The sequence below is a fragment of the Eurosta solidaginis genome, chromosome 3, assembly GCF_040869045.1.
Source record: "Eurosta solidaginis isolate ZX-2024a chromosome 3, ASM4086904v1, whole genome shotgun sequence".
Classification (NCBI taxonomy): domain Eukaryota; kingdom Metazoa; phylum Arthropoda; class Insecta; order Diptera; family Tephritidae; genus Eurosta; species Eurosta solidaginis.
The window spans coordinates 113828665-113849679 of NC_090321.1; the positions used below are offsets into that span (position 1 = coordinate 113828665).

The 21015-nt window shown below is 35.8% G+C and overlaps 1 protein-coding gene and 1 pseudogene across 11 annotated transcripts in view; both read left to right on the top strand.

Moving 5' to 3' along the window:
- Obsc (Obscurin) overlaps nt 1-21015 on the top strand; it is a 2548720-nt gene that overhangs the window by 1603358 nt on the left and 924347 nt on the right. The gene's annotated exons all lie outside the window — the stretch shown is intronic.
- On the top strand, nt 16629-19466 carry LOC137247304 (tRNA-dihydrouridine(20a/20b) synthase [NAD(P)+]-like; annotated as a pseudogene).

Genomic DNA, 21015 nt, shown 5'->3' on the forward strand with positions numbered 1-21015 from the left:
GCATTCTAGAGTCAAACCAGGTCCACTTTTATAACGATATTCCGAAATGTGTCCACCTATAGAACTTAGGCCCACTCCCTTATAAAATACTCATTAACACCTTTCACTTGATACCCATACAGTACAAACAAATTCTAGAGTCACCCCTGGTCCACGTTTATGGCGATATCTCGAAAAGGCGTCCACATATAGAACTAAGGCCCACGCCCTCTTAAAATACTCATTAACACCTTTCATTTGATACTCATATCGTACAAACAAATTCTAGATTCACCCCTGGTCCTTCTTTATGGCGATATCTCGAAAAGGCGTACATCTATAGAACTTAGGCCCACGCTCTTTTAAAATACTCATTAATACCTTTTATTTGATACCCATATCGTACAAAATAAATTCTAGAGTCACCCCTGGTCCACCTTTATGGAGATATCGACAAGACGTCCACCTATAGAACTTAGGCCCACTCCCTTTTAAAATTATCATTAACACATTTCATTTGATACCCATATCGTACAAACAAATTCTCGAGTCAGGCCTGGTCCACCTTTATGGCGATATCCCTAAATGGCGTCCATCTATAGATCTATGGCCCACTTCCTCTTAAAATACTCTTTAATACCTTCCATTTGATACACATGTCATACAAACACATTCCAGGGTTACCCTAGGTTCCTTTTACAACATGGTGATTTCCCTTACTTTGTCTCCACAGCTCTCAACTGAGTATGTAATGTTCGGTTACACCCGAACTTAGCCTTCCTTACTTGCTATTTCTCGTATTAATATTGTGAACGCCTCTTTGGTATACAATATTGTTGCTCAAATACTCCGGCAGATTATCCTTTTTAATATTAAAATTAAAAATCATGACAAAGAAAAGGATACGCTGTTTTACACTAAGCCCATGCAATTCATTTAGCATTTCTCTTGTCGGAGTATCGCATTTTTCTTAAGAATAAACCTCATCGCTTTATTTTGCATTTTTTGTAAACTGTCTATCACACTATCTGCCACTAAAAACAATATTGTAGGGCAGTAATTGAAATGAGTTCCACGATTGTTCTATATACAAGAATTTTATGCTTTTTTGAAACAAATTTACATGATCTGTATAAAAAGCCTATCTTTTTTGCAATCTTGTGCTTCAAGTCGTTTACATGATTCTCGAATTTCAATTTATTATCAATAACTATACCTAGGTATTTTATTTTATCTACTTCCATAATTTTGCAGTTTTCGATTTTTAGTTGATTTGTATTACTAATAAGGGTTCTACTTAAGATCATATATTTGGTCTTATCAGCATTTATCTTTAATTTATTTTGGCATATCCAGAGATATATACTATATAAATCTGATTGCATTTTTTCAGTAGCTGCATTGAGATTTTTATCGCTTATCATAATAAGGGTGTCATCTGCAAACAATTTGATATCACAATGGTTTACTGCTTAGACTATGTCATTTATATATATTTTAAAAAGTATTGATGCAAGTATTGATCCTTGCGGAAGAGCGATATTAACAGCTTCTTCACTTGATATAGAAGTACCATTAATTAATATTTGTTGCCGTCGGTTTGAGAAATAACTTATAAACCAGTCCAGCGCTTTGTCTCTTATGCCGATACTATACAGTTTATCCATCATAATTTGGTGAGATACAGTTTCGAAAGCTCGTTTTAGGTCCAAAAATACCGCAATTACGTAGTTTCTTTCATTTTGTTGATTTTTTCACTCAAAAATAATTGAATTTAAAATCGTCTCACATGAGTGTTTTTTTCGAAAACCTGATTGCTTCGGAGTTATTATTTTATTTAAATCAATGTATTCTTCCAGCTGCTCATATACAATTAATTCGATGATTTTCTCATCTGCTGGCAATGTATTTATTGGTCGCATTTCATTCGATTTTATGGTATTTTTGACTTTATAAACTGGCGTTACCGTAGTAAGTTTCCAACAATCTGGCATGGTAGCGTTTCTAAAGCTCTCATTATATATATCAGCATAAAAGCAAATTAAAAGTACCCTGTGTATTCAACTGAGTCTTACAACACCATCCGTCAAAAGTTTCTTGCCACCTATCTTGTGTTTAAACTGTTTAACAACTTTTGTTACAGTATCAGCTGTCACTTCCGTGAACTCGAAGTATGTGTGTACATTATAATCATGGTTAAAGTTACTTCCCACTATTTCAATCTCGATATAAGACTAGTATCCAGCTTACTTCGTTACGCCGCAAAAAGTAAATCTATTGAGTTTTTGCATTTTAGGTATTTCATATATTTCTTCTGCTACGAAGGTAATAGTGTATGAAATGCAAACACTTTTAAACTCGTTAGCGTTATAAACGATTTATTAATGAACAACTTTGAAAGAAAACGCAAAAAGATAACAATTCAAATAACATCAGGTACTTAAGTAAATCGATTGCTGAGTCTAATATCACTCTATTTCAAAACACTTTTCAAAAAGCCCCACCTAAAAACTCTTTTTAAAAACACCCTACATCAGAATTTTTTTCGAGAACGCCCTATCTCAGAATTTGATTGAAGAACGCCCCATCTCAGAATTTATCTCAGCTCAAAATCTATTGAATTTATACCGAGATGAAACAAATTTTGAAATAGGGCGTTCTTCAATCAAATTTTGCGGTAGGGCATTTATGAATCAAATTCTCAGGTAGGACGGTTTTGAAAAGAATTTTGAATAAGGTGCTATTCCACTCACCAGTCGAAATTGGCTTGTAGAACGTAAAAAATTAATACATGAAAGGTACATAAAAGGTACATTTAATTAAAAACTTCCGGGAATATAACATTCTTTGTTTTAGTATCATATCCAGGAATGAGAAAACTTTGGTTCTGTGGGGAACCAGTTCTTGAAATAGCGAAGGTCTACGCCAACATAACTAAGTGTTTGTCCTTGCGACTTATTAATTGTAATTGTGTTAGTCCAAGTGTAATAGGGGGTACTTCGGAGTAAAACAAAGTCTTTGCAAAATCGTCAACTGAACAAGGGGAAAAAATGCTGTCAAAGTGGTTTGTAGCGGTTCCTGCAGTATCATAAACCCTTTGTCCATTTTCTAAGTGAACAGATAAATGTACAACCGTTGGGAATTGCTCATGAATCGAAAATCCCAGTAATCTCCAAATACCTTCTCGTGTGCTTAAATATCTGCCATTTAAAAAATCTGCACTTCGTCCTTATTATCTTGAACGGCAAATGTCGCTACCTTTGTTGACATACTTACAAATATATTTTATTGCTTGCACTGAATGACAGTACTCTACATTTATGTGAGCGGTGAAACATCTGGAAAGAACGGGGCAATATGAAACGATCCATCGGTTGTCGACGTTGTCCCATTGGAAAGTACATGGGTATAGCCACTGTCCGCTGAAGACCTTCGTCTATATTTTGGACATCCATTTTCCCCGGTCTGCGTATGCTGTAGGAGCTCACGTGGGTATCGTTTTGAGCATAGTCCATTCAAAATACAGCGCGATGATAAATTATAAACCCCACATGGGCCGTGGATCATATTTTTAGCAACTATATCATACAACATGGGTTCTTCGTCTTTATTTGGAATTTCCGCTGATATAATGCGATCCACGTCATCGAGAAGAATTTTATATATTAGCCAAATTAAAATACATATGCGCGTGAAATAAACCCTGCATTTGCCATATCGATTTTGTCCTGGAGTTGTAAAATTTTTATATTTTGTGCCTCTAGCTTTGATGATACCCTTATCTCCTGCGTCTCCAGCTGCGAGGGTATGCGAGCCTCTTGTGCTTTCAACTGTTAAGCCAACTGAGATGTCGTATATGTCTTCTGTTCTTCCAGTTGGGTCTCCATCTTGGATGTAATCTGTGTCGAAATTTCTGAAATACGCGTTTCTTGTGCTTAAATCTTGCTAGTATCGCGTTAGTGTCAACACTTGCACATGTATTCGGAGTCTCTATTTTCCCCTCCATTTTAATCGCTGACTCTTCCACATAAGGATGAAAGACATACTCGTCCACATTAATTCCTTCCGTCTCCATAGCGTCTCGTAGCCGTGCTTGAAGTTCGATCTTATTGCCGGTTGTATTCAATCCACCGTTCTCCAACTCCTTTTTCAGTTGCTGGATCCTTCATTCACTTAACTTTGCCATGTCCAAGTTGTATTCCCAATCTTCGGAATTTATTCGACAATTCCACTTCTGGCACCAATTGTAACGAATTTAGGGAAATTCTGCTTATTTACAACCTTCTACTAATGTTCGTATCGCTAAATTGTCGAATAAATAACTCCAATATTCAATAATTCAAAATGGTCTTTATTAGACAACATTCAAAGTACTTCACAATAACACTTATACTTCGCAACCAATAGTGTGCTTAAATCAAACTGATTGCTGCTTACTCAGCTTTCGCCCCTTTTATACTCTCTGCTGTCTCGTTCGCATACTTCTAGGCCTTTCTTCTTCTAGAATTTACTACTTTGTTATCAGCTATAAACTGCAGACGCGCGTTTATAGCCTCTCGGATAGCCATATGCGTGTGTATATGTGAGAACTACTTTGCTGATGATTGCATACCTTTGTGAGTATCTCTCCGCTGCTTGTATGTACATATGTGTATACATAATGATTGATTTGTTTATGTACTGCTTAGTATCGGCTTAGAGATGATAGTATGCTAATATTCGTCACAATATATATGTTGATACATTACACCTCTTCGCATTAAGAGAATGACGCTAGGTCAATATAGCGTTGTTCAGTTTCAAAATTTTGTAACATAATTAAAGAGAGAGTTGATTGACACTTTTGTTTGTGTACTATACAAAATTACATTATTTTTGAATTTGTTTTTGTTTATTTCGTGTTTTTTTTCGTATTTTATTGCTTACATTTTGCGCTATAATTTGAAATGAAAAGTTAATTTTTTATTTGTTTTTTGTTGGATAAATGTAAGTTTCTTATTCCAGCAATTTAAGCCTATTTTTATATAAATTAAAACAATTTATTCAATTTTTAATACAAGTATGTTTTTTTAACTTAAGCAGGGTATGCTAGTGACACTACTTTGTATCGTACGACCTTCGCATTCTAATTGCAAACAAAATCAAATTAGCAAGAATTCCAATAAGAATTGGCATACCGCTTACTCGCTCTCTGTTGTAATAAGAAACCGGTTTTCACTATGAAACTAACATTGTACAAGAATAGTGAGGTTACCGCTAGCTTGCTCTACTCCAGGCATTGGCGTTTCATACATCTTAAGATGGTGAGCAGCTCACACAGATAGCCTGCGCTTTTTGTTTAGTGAATGGTTCAGTCTGCAATGAGCAGTTGGCGTGTCAACATCGAGTGTTGGTATCGCTAGTTGCGCAGCGAAAAATGTATGCACGTATTTACGTAAATACATTTTATTAATATGAATTAATTTAATATGAAAAAATGCAACTCTCCTCAAAAAGTTTTAATTTTTTTGTTGCATTCAACTTATTTAAGTTTTTATGCGAACTTTCAAAATGTCGTTTGATGTTATTTACATACGTCGCTGAAAATGTTTTGTAGCATAAACCCCATTGAATTTGCCCAAAGGCGTTGTTCAACATAAAATATTCGCTTGTCATTATGTGCATCAATAATTTATTATTTATTGCGTGCTTAGCCGTTGCAGTTTTACAAGCGAATGATCAGTGAATCAATTGGTTCGTACGATCAAAGCGCTCTCACTAATACATCCACACAACATTTTTGCCGACACTTGTTCTACTCTACCATTCATTATACTCTCCCAGAAGTCAACGTTGTTCACCGAAAACATTATAATTTATTCGGTGAACATTATTATTATTATGAGAGATAATCATGATAAGAATTGGCGGTTATCATGCAAAAAGATCGCTCTCCCAGCAATAACCCACTCTTACACTACAAGAGATGGATATGCCGTTAAATGTAGTACTAGTGATGTTAAAGAGTGCATCACTTATTCTTACATTGCAAGTGATGATGATGTCGCAAAGTGTTGTACTCGTGATGCTAAAGTGTGCATCACTTATTCTTACATTGCCAGTGATGATGATGTCGCAACGTGTTGTACTCGTGATGTTAAATAGTGCATTACCTACTCGTGATGATATAGATTGTGATTTAACTTGTACAATGATTTTTATTGTCATTGCTTATATTGTAATTATTTTGATAGTTATTTTTGAATTTATAGGGAACTAAAGTAAAATTGTTATTTTTATCAGTGGGAATTATTCTTTTCTATGGGAATTAATGTAAAATTATTTTGTTTATCAATATCTTCTACCTTATAGGGCCCTTTATATCTACTATCTAATTTATAACCTGTTTTGTCTTTAACTAATACTAAATCTCCTATATCTACTTCTTTACTGTGACTATTTTTATCAAATTTATTTTTTGTTTTTCTTTAACTTCCGCCACTAACTTTTAAACTCTTTATTGTGCTATTTGTAACCTATACTTAATTTCTTTATCATAAACCTAGTGGTTATATACTGGGCTAACTATATTCTCTTGTAAAAATTAGTAAGTCAGAGATGTTTTTCAAAAAATAGTTCAAGGGGCAACAGCCGTGGACTGTGGAAGGTGTTGTATTGCAAAAATATGAGAAATACTTAAAACGTCTTTGACAATAGATATATAGCAACACACAAATTCATTGAATGCTCTATGACTGTGTTCAATAGTGCCTAAAGTTTGATGATGGTGTTGAGGCTTACTATCAAAGATGACAAACTAGGGGTATGTTGACTGCCGCCAGATAACAACCAGCCACGGCGGGTCTTTTGAATCAGAGGCAAACCAGGTGCCATCTGGATCTGACCCACACAAAGCAACTGAAAGAAAAGTTCCGCTCCAATGAGCAGATCAATATGTAGTGGTAGATTTACTGAAAGAAAAAGACTGGTAAAATCAACTGAAATACGACTCAGTTAATCCGAAATTTCTGTAAATTTTTATCCATCGCAACAAGATGTTGAATCAACTGCGCACAAATCATTGATTCGTAATTGACCGTTTTAGTAGTCAAATAAACAAAAAAGTGGTTTCATTATACTTTACCCATAGTCTTGCTAAATTAACAATTATTACTGTCGCTCTAGGAATACCAATCAAAACTGTTAATATAAAAGAGATTTCTGTTCTTTTGAAATTATCAGTGCGAACTGTTAAATTAATAGAGTTTATTGTCGAAATGACACTCCAAGTGAAGTCTACTGAAATAAAGATATTTCTGTTTTTCTAGATTAATAGCGTAAACTTTTATAACAAAAAAGGTTTCTGTCCATATGACATTATTACCTGTGGAAAAAATAAAAGCCGGATAAATATATATTTAAACTTACGTAGTTTTTTTTTTTTATTTGTATAAATTACACAAAGTACATTCCATTTCTAATGATTTTATTGCTATATTTAGTAATATTAATTAAAAAAAAAAAAAACAAATAAATAAATGTAAGGCGCGATAACCGAAGAGATCTAAGACCGAGCTTCTCTTCCAATTTTCGTTGTACCCCTCTTGATTTTCCCTACAAATTGGCCGGACGGGACCTACATGTTTTATGCCGACTCCGAACGGCATCTGCAAGGCGGATTAGTTTTTACTGGGAGATTTTCATGGCAGAAATACAAACACTGCCGAGGGCCGACCCCGCTTAGAAAAATTTTCTTCTAATTGAAAAACTTTATTTCGAAAATTTTGATGTTGCTTTGCCTGGGGTGCGAACCCAGGGCATACGGTATGGCACGCTTCCATCACACCACGGTGGACGCCAATTAAAATAATAATAAGTTAAATCTGTACTCAAATAAACAAAAGTTTAAAACAATGTTGCGTATTCTTTTTTTATTTGTATAAATTACACATAAGTACATTTCATTTCTAATGATTTTATTGCTATATTTAGTAATATTAATTGTTGGTAGGAATTTGGAAGGGGATTTGTATACTTGCGTGAATGTCCGGTACAATAAAAGAAAAGCACTTCTTGGTTCAACGATTTAATGAGGACTAAAAGATAAAATTCATGTGTACATATAGTTAACTCATCAATATATGTAATATGTCTTATTCATTCTAATTATTAGAAATATGTTCTCAATAGGAAATATTGAACTTAAAACTCCAAGTTATTATTTCAACACTCTTTCTTAAGTTAAATATTTCTTCAGTTAATTTTTAAGACCGAGCATTTGAACAAATTTTACATGTTTCTGTTTTTGCAGATTTTTGTAAAAATATCAGAAACATTTTCATTTGTGGAGACGTACTCTAATTCTATTATTTTTTGTTCGACAACTTCTCGGATATAATGATATTTCAAATCTATGTGCTTGGTTCGCTTGTGGAACACAGGGTTCTTTGAAATTTGAATTGCGCTCATGTTGTCGCCTTTTAACTTAACAGGACCGATGTCGTGAATAAAACCAACTTCTTTAAGTAAGCGCCGCAGATATACAGCCTCTTTTGCTGCCGTACTTAAAGCGATGTACTCAGCCTCTGTGCTGCTCAATGCGACTACATCTTGCTTCTTTGCTTGCCAGGAAAAAGCGCTACCCGCCAAAAAGAACGAATAACCGGTGTATGACTTCCTATCTAAATTGTTACTCGCCCAATCCGCATCCGCATAGCCTTCTACCGGTTTACCATTTTTGCAGTAGTGTAACTTTAAATTAATGGTTTTTGATAAGTATCGTAGGACATGTTTTGCACCAGCCTCATGTTCGGTGTGGGGTTCTTGGTTTCTTTGTGCTAATAAACTTACTGCGTGCATAATGTCTGGCCGCGTTGAAATGGCCAAGTACATTAAAGATCCAATTAACGATTGATAGCTTGCTGCGTCTATTTTAGTGCACTTGTCATTTCTGCAGCTTACTTGAAAACCAGGATCTAGAGGTGTGCTTACCGGACGACATGATTTCACACCATACATACTCAATAACTCGTTTATATAGTTCTTCTGACACACAGAAATCGCACCTGTCTTACCCTGACGTTCTATTTCGAAGCCAAGAAAAAATGTCATTGCCCCGCTATCGTGTAGTTGAAATTTAGACGATAATGATTTTTTAATGCTCGCAATCTCTTTCTCGCTTGGACATGCTAAGATAAGATCGTCGACATAAACGGCGATGTAACTATAACTGCCATTGTATTGTTTGACATACAAACACGGTTCGCTTTTGCATGGGCTGAAACCCATATCTTTCAATGCTACATCAAGAGTACTATTCCAGTGTCGCCCAGACTGCTTTAAGCCGTAAATGGCTTTATTTAGCTTTAAAACTTTATTAGGATTTTTATTGTCTACAAATTCTTCTGGTTGTTTAAGGTAAATTTCTTCCGTAAGCTTACTATTGAGATATGCATTGGAAATATCGATCTGATGTAAGTGAAGCTCTTTCTCAACGGCAATAGCAAGTAGCATACGAATTGTTTCATATCGTATTACAGGCGAAAAAGTTTCCCAGTAATTTAAACCCAGCTGCTGACTGCAGCCTTTTACTACTAGTCTCGACTTGAACTTTTGAATATTGCCATCTGAATCACATTTTATTCGAAAAACCCACTTCGATCCAATCGCTTTTTGACCATCAGGCAGATCTACTGCTGACCAAGTGTTGTTAGCAAGAAGCGCCGAATATTCTTCTTCCATTGATTTCTTCCACTCAAAGGAGTATTCGCTTGACAATGCTTCTTTGACCGATCGAGGCGTGTCTACATCTTCACCATATTGTAGATAATTTGGCATCTGATACTCTTTTTTGGGACGCCCTACTTGACCAGTGTGAATAATTTTTGGCCTACCTCGACCGCGACGTGATTCGTTTCCATTTCTATGAGACTCACCAATTATTTGCATTTCATCCGAAACGATTCCATTCTCTGCAACATTGCCTACATTTGCCTCTTCTACCTCTGTTTCGTCTTCGGTGCAACTTTCAAACTCTTCATCTTCTTTCCGCTTTTCTTCAACATGTTTACGATCGTCGATTTTTACAAAAATTGTAGCAATGTCATTTTCATCTCTGTTTTTGGTGTCACCTTCGGGCACAGCTAAGTTGACTTCATCTTCTAAAAATTTTACGTCACGTCTTACACAAATTTGCCTCGTTTCCTTATCATACAAGCGATAAGCTTTTGCAACCTCAGAATATCCGACGAACAAATACTCTTTGCCCTTTGCGCTGAATTTACCACGCTGCGTTTTATTTAACGCGAATGCGCGCGAACCAAAAACCCCGAAATGTTTTACCGACGGCTTTTTGTTGCACCAAATCTCATAAGGAGTGCAATCTCTAAGTAATTTTGTAGGTGCGCGATTACGTAAATATACAGCTGTGTGTATAGCTTCACCCCACAATTCTTGTTCTATATTTGCATGCACCAGCAAACTTCTAGCCATTTCTACAATTGTGCGGTTAACTCTCTCTGCCACTCCATTTTGCTGGGGAGTATATGGCACAGTTAACTGCCTTTTAATTCCGCACTCATTTAAAAAATCGGTAAATTTATTGTTTATGTACTCCGTACCATTGTCACTTCGGAGCTTTTTAATTTTCTTCTGAGTTTGACATTCGACCATATTTTTGAATAATTGAAACTTTTCAAATACTTCGCTCTTTTCTTTAATACAATAAACAAAAATCATTCTCGAGAAATCGTCAATAAATGTGAGAAAGTATCGTGCACCACCTACTGATTTTACGTTTATGGGTCCTCATACATCTGTATGCACAAGCTCTAATATTTCTTTTGACTCAATTTCAAATTTTTTCGGAAAAGGCATTGCACTTAATTTTGCTTTGTTGCATGTGTCACAATTTGTTTTTGTTTTCACATCTTTTGTGTCCATACCTCGCACTAAACCTTTGTCGGCAATTTTCTTTAAACTTTCGAAGTTTATATGACCATATCGATTATGCCATTTTAAATTATTTAAATAAATTTTTGAACCTTGTACTTGTGCATTGAATATAAACAAATCATTTTGTAATCTAGCTCTAAGCAATGTTAACCCTATGGAATTTTTTACTTCCACAACATAGTTTTTGAATACCACTGTATGTTTATGCTGCAGAGCTTTGTTAACAGAATAAAAGTTCATTTTCAGTGAAGGCACAAACAATACATCACGTAGCTCTATTTCACATTCATTTGTTTTTATTTTGACCGTACCTATACCTTGTGAGTAAGTGAAATTATCTGCTGCTAACATAACTTTTTCTCGTTTTTCGATGAATGACACGAACATATTCTTGTCGCAACACATATGTGTCGTTGCACCACTGTCGACACACCAATTGTGTTTACTTCGTTCATCCCCCACAGCAGCAGCATATACAGCGTAAGAAAGCTCGTTAATTTTAGAACTTTGTTTATCTTCACGATCATATTGTTGTTTGCCCTTTCTTTTGCATTGTGAAGCCGTATGGCCACGCATGCCACAACTAAAGCATTTACCCTTGAACTCATTTGACTTTACATGACTTTTTGCTTTTGTATTTATTTTATTACCATTATGCGCTGATTCTCTTACACTTGTATAAACAGCTTGCGCAGGAGCTTTTTGATCTGCTTGTTGTTCACTTCTAGCACCCTCTTCTAACAGCTTTACTTTTAAAGTACTGAAACTCGCCAATTCATCACGAGTTTCGATAGCTACCACGAAGTTTTCGTACTCGGACGGCAAACTAGATAATAGTATTATGACTTTTAGCTCTTCGTTTAACTCGATGTTCACTTCGGCTAATTTATCTACGACTTCGACAAACGAATTTAGATAAGTTGACATGCTTTGACCAGCAGACATACTGCAACCAAGCAACTTTTTATAAAGCGAAACTTTTTGTAAAGGTCCCCTCGGCACATGAACATCTCGAAGCCTCTTCCATGCTTCCACTGAAGTTTTACAAGCCTTAATATTGCTGAGTTGCGTCGGTTTTACGCATAAAATAATATTAGCTAGCGCTTTTTGATCATCTTGATCCCACTTTTCTGCATTTTCATCACTGCGCTTACAATCTTCATTAACGATGCGCCATTGGTCCATATTAACCAATATGCTGCGCATTTGCATGCACCACACATCATAGTTATTATCGCTCAGTTTTTCGATTTGCAAACTCGAATTCATTTTTAAAATTTTATTTTGTAAAACCCGATTAATTATTAAATTTTAAATAACTTCACACGCGATCTGGGACCATAACCTTTGTTGGTAGGAATTTGGAAGGGGATTTGTATACTTGCGTGAATGTCCGGTACAATAAAAGAAAAGCACTTCTTGGTTCAACGATTTAATGAGGACTAAAAGATAAAATTCATGTGTACATATAGTTAACTCATCAATATATGTAATATGTCTTATTCATTCTAATTATTAGAAATATGTTCTCAATAGGAAATATTGAACTTAAAACTCCAAGTTATTATTTCAACATTAATTAAAATATTAATAATTTAATTCTTCATTCAAATAAACAAAACTTGTTTCGAAGTACCATCTACAGCTTTGTACGAAAGTATGTTGCCATATATAAACATACGTAAATATGTGAATATGTACCTACATAAATACGCATGATTGTTACATACATATGTATATATTTGCTACATACATGTTCACACACGCGTTATAGCTCCGTCACATAAGCAGTTTTCCATATAAATGAGTTTAACACAATTTTATGCATTAGAATGCACATATTTTTATGGAGAACCTAGATTGAGCGACACTGACGTCATTTGATATTGAAAAGTAGCCAACTCTCAAATTTTGTTGCCAACAAATCATAAGAAGAAGAATTTGACATTTATTTACAAGTTGAGCGTCGAAATAAAGAGCATAACCAAAATTGGAAAATGTAAATAAAGGTAATTATCTGCGAATTTAACTTGCAATAATATGACTGCATTAAATATTGAATTACAACCTGAACAAAGGCCACATATAGATATTTAAAATATTTTTAGCACTGAAAAGAACACATCACATGGATTTACAAAGTCAGCTCGCCAATGGTGCGATATAGCAAGCTGGCATTCAGGCGGCTTCTTCGTCAACATAGTCTGAAATTGGCTTTGACACCAATGATTATAGCTGATTTATTTATAAATAGTAAAAGTGTGATAATTGTGACGTGTTATGGCAGCAAGAAGCAGATCCTGAATATCACCAAGTGTGCATTCACAATTGCATATGTTCATTTTTATGTATATATGTATCCCTTGTTGTACAGGAAGTATAATTGATTTTGCTTCTTCTTGCAAACAACTCATCACTGTGTAGCACGACCAAGAATACCACATTAAAAGTAAAATTGTTAAATATTAAAACGTATTTCATTTACTGGCACACTAACATATTACATGGTATCAGAAGTGAAGACAAAGAGAGTTGTGGATCAAAATAAGTAAAAGCAATTAGGATTACAAGAGTAAAAGTGGATTTTCCACAAAGAATTTGCCATACACACAATTAACAGCGTGCACCTCACAAATTGTATTAAAATAAAGTGTAAATTAAATTGTAACATGGCATTGTAATAAAGTTAAAATTGAGTATTTGAAAATAAGTTCACGGCTTCCGCTTATAGTTGCGTTTAGTCATTGATTTTGATAACTATATAAGGTGGCTGATGACGGTCATAATCGCACGCCTTGCCCATTGGAGTGTACAAATGTTGCAACAGAGTGGCCTAAATGGAGGCAACAATTTACTGTGTGGATGATTGCTAATGGGAAGATGGAAAGTCCAGAGAAGGAGAAAATTGCACTGTTCATATGGCTATTAGGTGAGCAAGGAGTGGCGATCTACAATACCCTCTACCCAAATGGTGGGTCAGAACTTTCGATGCTGGGCGTCAACATACCAGCACCAACGGAAGCTAACCAAGATGCAGTAAGGCAACGACAACTATATGAGGTAATTAAAGCATTTGAAGAATATTGTGTGCCACGGAAAAATGTCGCAATGGAGGCATATAAATTTAATATAATAACGCAAAAGGAAAAGCAATCATTCTCTGAGTTTTAAACGCAGTTGCGGAAGCAAATACAATATTGTGAGTACAACTGCAGTTGTGGAATAAAGTATGATGACAGGATGTTGCGCAATCGCATCATTTTGGGAGCCCATGACAAAAAATTGCAACTAAAGTTATTAGATGGTCATGGTGAAAACTTAGCCAAAGTAATTGACACATGCAAGGTATTTGAAGCGGCAAACCAACACAAGCAAATGCTAGAAGCAAAACAAGTTGTGGCGACTATATCAACTGAGGATGAAGTGAAGGTTACTAATCAACCAAAACGCGTCTGCTTTAATTGTGGACAGCTATGGGATGTTCACCATAAGTTGGTGTGCAAAGCAAAGTAGTTGACGTGTCGAAATTGTGCAAAAAAGGGTCATCTTGCGAGCATTTGCAGGCAACGAGGGAAGAGTACACAACAGAGAGGTGTCACCAACAATAAAGGCAGATCAACCATTAATAGCGTGCCATGGGGTGATATATCAGGTAAAGTAGACTGTTGTCATAATATGTTGAATCACACGCTTAGTAAGAAACCCAATTATAGAATAAACTCTGTCGAAGTGATTAGGAGAGAATGGACGAAAGAATATCAAATAGGGTGTCAAAGAGTGAAGTTCAAGATTTATACAGGAGCGGATGTTAATTGCATTCCATTAAAATTAGTTAAAAAAATTAATATTGAATTAAAAGATAAAAGGAATTGTTTGCCAGTGTTTAATTATAGTAATAACAGAGTTAAGATTTTTGGTACAGTAACATTGAATTGTATGGATTTGAAAACAAAAATAAATCGAGACATATTATTTTTAGTTGTTGATAATACATTTGAACCGATACTGGGATTGAATGCTTGTCTAGAAGGGGGAATTGTTAAACGGTTTGATATTAATACAGTTATATTGTCGAAAATAACTGAAACGTTTGTTAAAAAGTTCAAAGATGTATTCACGGGATTTGGTAAATTCCCGGGTGAGTATAAAATATATTTAAAGGAAAATTCTAAACCAGTACTGCACTATAAGAAGAGAATACCACAGTCACTAATGGGTAAATTAAAAATAGAACTTGAGAAAATGTTGGAAGATGAAATCATTTCACCAGTTGACTACCCAACTGACTGGGTCAATAATGTGCAAATTGTTGAAAAACCAAACGGTGCTCTACGCATTTGTCTTGATCCAAAGCCGCTCAATGCATGTATAAAGAGAGAGCATTTTTTGATTCCCACGGTAGAGAACCTTATAGCTGGTCTGGCAAACTCTAAAGTGTTTTCTGTGCTGGATTTAAAAAGTGGTTATTGGCACATGTCACTTGATAAGGCCACATCAAATCTAACGACATTCATGACGCCATTTTGGCGTTTTAAATTTAATCGCTTGCCATTTGGCCTTAATTGTGCACCAGAGATGTTTCAAAGAACAATGATACAGATATCCCGGGAACGTGTATATATTTTGATGACATTTTAAAAAATGCAGAGAGTTTGGAAGAGCATGATAAAATTTTGAACACAGTTGCAGAACGTGCCCGCGAGTATCATGTCAAATTTAATGCAGAAAAAATTCAGTATAGGAAAGATTCAGTTAAATTCATGGGTATTCTAGTGTCACATATTCAACTGAAAGTGGGCCGAAAGTACTGTGTAGCGATTCTTAGCATGAAAAGACCAAAGGACAAATCAGGGGGTTTGCGTTTTCTAGGATTGTTAAAATATTTAGCTCGGCTTATTCCAAATTTATCGAAAATTACTGCAGAATTAAGACAACTAACAAGGGCCGATATCGATTTTCACTGGAACGACAAACATGAATTAGCATTTAAAAAATTATTGGATGTTGTATCATCAGAGCCGGTGTTGGTAATTTATGATCCGGGGTTGCCTGTAATTGTCCAAACTGATGCATCTAAAGATGGATTAGGGTGTCTGATAGTACAGAATGGACATCCAATTGGGTTCGTTACTCTAACATTAACAAAGAGTGAACAGAAATGGGCACAAATAGGAAAGGAACTCTTAGCTATTGTGTTCGCTTGTCAACGGTTCCATTATTTACTATATGGTCGTGAGTTCACAGTTGAAAGTGACCACAAACCATTGGAAACGGTAGTTAAGAAGGATATTGATGATCTAACAATGCGTCTTCAACGCATGTTTATGTTTCTATTGAAGTACCCACAGATGAATGTGATTTATAAGCCGGGAAAGGAGATATTAATTGCTGACTGTCTAACACGGGCTCAGTTAAAAGATGATGAGGAATTAGAAGGTCTCTCGGGAGTTATACATTCAGTTATTAAATCGGTTTGCTTATCGGAAGACTGTTAAAAGTTATGTTGAGGTTTTTTCCCAAAGATCAATAAGAAAAACACGAGTGTACTGTTCAACGTTTAATAAGAGACTCAAAGTGTCAAAAACAATAAAAGAGTGAGATTATCTGACATACGCATTGTTACAAATTTAGGGTTGCTATTTTATGTATCATATTTCAACAAAGACAATCTTAATTATCATCGAGGAGTGTTGAAGACAGATGAAAGCTATACAAAAATGTGTAACTATGTTGAGTGTGGCTGGCCAAGCTTCCACAAGTTAAGTGAGTTGGGTCAAAAGTTTCACAAATTGAAAGCGGAACTGCATGTGGAACAGGGATTGTTATTTTTAAATCACAGGCTTACAATACCAACATTTTTGCAAGACAAACTTACAAAATGGTTACATGGTCCACACTTAGATATTGAAAAAACGTTGGCCCGAGCAAGAAAGTTGTATTATTGGCCTGGGATGAATGGCCACATAAAAGAGGTGGTTAAATCATGTAAGGTTTGTGAGAAATTTCATAGGAACAATCAGAAGGAAATGTTGATGCAGGAAGAATCGCCTAGATACACATTCCACATAGTGGCAGTGGATTTATTTGAATATGCGGGTCGCGATTTCGTTGCACTTATTGACTCTTATTCCAATTATCTTGTTTCTATTGCGCTTAGTAACAAAACGTCAGAACACATCATTGCTGAGATTAATAAAGTATTTTGTAAAGTGGGTTTTCCAACAGTTATCAAATGTGATAATAGTCCTTTTGGATCTCGAGAATTTGATAACTATGCAAGTGAATTTAACATTCGTTAAAATTTCCCAGCCCTCATTACCCCCAAAGTAATGGGCTAGCGGAAAAAGGTAGCTATTGCTTAAAACATTTTGAAAAAGTGCTATGAGACGAATGATATAGAATCATATCAGTATCGAATATTAGAATATAATACAACGCCGGTGGCGAGCTAGCAAATTTCCCCGGTGGACCCATTTTTCGACGGTTAGTCAAGACAAAATTGCCAATATCGGAGTCATTGTTGTTGAGAAACAAAGTACACGAAGAGTTAGTCAAAAAATTGAAAAGAAAAAAGAAAAGCAAAAATATTATTATAATCAACATGCGAAAACATTACTGGAATTAAAGATGGGGGATTTAGTTATTTAAAACAAAAAATGCAAACGAGTGGCACTATGGCACTGTAGTTAAAAGAATGAATGACCGATCGTACATAATTCGTGATACTTTTGATAGTTATTTTAGACGCAATCGGTGATTTATAGCGAAAACAAAAAAATCAGATTTCAATGCCAATTGCTTGAGGAAAGCATGCAACGTAGCTTAGAAAAAAATAGTCCCGAAAGGAACATAGGGACACAAGAAGAAAGCCCTATAGGGTTAAGCAATAGTGTCGATGAGCGAGATAGTGTGGAAGAACCCCTATTACCAGCTTTATAGCTTTATTGTCAGATGAATCCATATCGGACAATAACTATGCAACTGCTGGTAGTAGTCAGTCTGACACAAGCTCAGATAGTGAAGCTACTCCTCTTATACCTATGCGAGATTTCAAAACAACAAGAAGTGGCAGGGTCGTCCGGCCACCAAGGAAATATGGCTTTGATGATTAAAAAAAAAAAAAAAAACAACAACAACAAAAAAGAAAGCGTGTGATAATTGTGACGTGTTATGGCAGCAAAACGCAGAGCCTGAATATCACCAAGTGTGCATTCACAATTGCATATGTTCATTTTTATGTATATATGTATCCCTTGTTGTATAGGAAGTAGAATTGATTTTGCTTCTTCTTGCAAACAACTCATCACTGTGTAGCACGACCAAGAATACCACATTAAAAGTAAAATTGTTAAATATTAAAACGTATTTCATTTACTGGGCACACTAACATATTACAAAAAGGGCGCGTGATAATGAATTTACCACAAGTTTAGAGGACATTCCTTGTATATAACAATTCGCTGCGTACGATGCGCATGAATTATTAGCAGCCCAGTTAATATATCCATTTATTGATGCCATGGATTTGAATTGTGGCTGTCCGCAATCATGGGCAATTTCTAAAGCATATGGCTGTGGTCTGCTGAGACATCCAGAACTGGTGAAAGATATTGTAGAAGCTACAAGGCGTGTGCTACCAAACAACTTTATCATATCGGTAAAATTACGCTGATTAAATGGCAGCGGAGAGCAATCAGTACGATTTACAGTGGAACTGGCACATTAGAAAAATGTGGTGCCACAATTTTGATTTTACATGGACGAAACATATGGGAGAAGGTATCAGATCCTCTTAATATTAACGCTAGTCTAAAGTAATCAAAAACCACTTATTGTTAATGGCAATTTTCGCACCTGGCAAGACGCTAAAAATTTGCATGCACAAACACAGGCTGATGATGTAATGGCAGAACGAGGTTTACTTTCAAATCCTACAATTTTTAACGAATGAAATGTCTGCAGCAATAATTGGATATTGCCACACGTGCTGGTGATGACATACATATTCTATGTTTTCATCACCATATTACATTTATGTGGAGCAGTCAAATGAAAAGGAAGCTGAGCTTGGAGTTCAACAATTTTACGAGCAAGCAACAAATATTTGAATTGCTTAAAGCCCCACACATAATCGTATAGTACTTAGTCACTTGGAATACACTAAGTTTATATATCCTCAACTCAAATATGGCGGGGTGTAAGTTAATAAATCATCAGATGCGCTCACATGGAATGAGAATTCGGATGGTAAATTTGACAATGAATTCAAAGATAAGGTTCGGCACCTAACGACGAAAATGACTTTGAATTAGAAGGCAGCTTTTAATAATTACTTAATAAATTGGGCGAATAAAAATATTTGTAAAAGAGGTGCTAAACTTACGTTTAAATAATAAATATCGTGTAAAATGGAGTTTTTTACAGAACCTGTCTTAAATTTAAAGACTCACCATTAGCTTTTGTTTAGCTGATGGTGTCTATTGTATTAAAAACGTTTGTTCTCCTAATCTGAAAAATCCCCTTAAAAATTATGACCTATATTATTGGCACCTAAGGAGTAGAAGGTCCATTGTGGTTGTTGTTGTTGTAGCAGTGCTTTGCCCCATCCAATTGGCGCGACCGATCACAAATTGTCATCGATATCTCCTAACGGGAGTCCAAGGAAACTTGCAGTTTCAACAGGCGTGTACCATAGTGAGAGGGGTGTTAGAGGCATTGGTTCGAAATTACAATTGAAGAGATCGTTGGTGTCATGTAGGGACTCATTGCAAGCAGGAAATATATTTTGTATGTCGGGGTTGAATCTGGATAGGTAAGAATTTAACCTGTTGCAGTACCCAGATCGAAGTTGAGCTCCAGTGATGCGCGTTCCTCCTCTGTGGGTTCTGGGAATTTTTCTTTAATAACTGGATTCGTCAGGTTTCTGGGTATTCAACAGAAATTGTTTGTTCAGCATTTCATTTCTCTCCCTAATGGGTAGTACTCTCGCCTTATTGTGTAGGTGGTGTTCTGGCGCCCACCACCAATTTAGAAAAATTAAAAAATAACCATAATTATCTTTGGAAAAAAATTATTGTTCTGGTCTTGAGCTCGAATCGAACCTTGAATCATTTATCAATAGGCCGATAAAAACAAAAACAATTGTTAATAAACCATGAGCACTTGGGAATGTCAAACAAAGTAATTGACAATAAACAAAAATCCAGCATTATCAGCGATTTGCACCAGATGGCGCAACACTGAATAAATATAGTTGGTAAAAAGGAATAGAAGTAGCAAATTTGCCAGTCAAACAAACCACCGCTGTATAGCTAAATGGTTAGCGCAGCATGCCTAAAGCGTATTGATGATGAAGGCTTAGCACCATTCGAAATAGATCTATCTGCGCAGTCCTAAATTACATTCACTTCTTGTGGCGTTGTTTGAGCATGCGCGCCTTGCATTTTGCAAAAGTACTCGAATTTCACGCTTCCACAAACCCCTTCTTACAATGCCGTTCCCCGCCTCATCCACTGCTTCAGGCGGGCAATAGCTACCACCATACATTTTAAGGAAGTTGTGCAATAAGATGGTATCCTTTCCTTTTTTTTCGGCGGATTCAGGACTCACATTCAATGGGCTTAAAAAAATTCTCCAACGGCAAGCCAAAGTACTAAATGCGTTTTCAATTACGCGGCTACCACGAGACACGCGCTGGTTGTAATTCAATCGTTCTGGAATTAGGTTTGTTCCTAAAATGAATAAATATTAAAGGTGGGAAGGAGAAATTTGCAATTAGTTCTACCAACCTGGATATGGCTTCATTAGAAACGGTTTCAAAGGAAACGCATTATCGCCCACAGAATAGTGTGGAAAACTGACACATGTACCTGGAAGCATTTCATTTTCAGGCAAGTCCAGCTTTCCACCATAAAGGTCTTTACCAAACCCTGAATTCCAAAGGACTCCGCCGTCGCTTTGGGAACCATATGCGCCAATGTCGATGCAGGTAAAAGTATAGTTTGCGTCACAAACTGTAAGCAGAACTATAGAAAAGTTTCCTTTGTAATTCAAGAATTGTGAGCCTGAATTTGATGGACTAAATATGATTATATATTTGCCGTC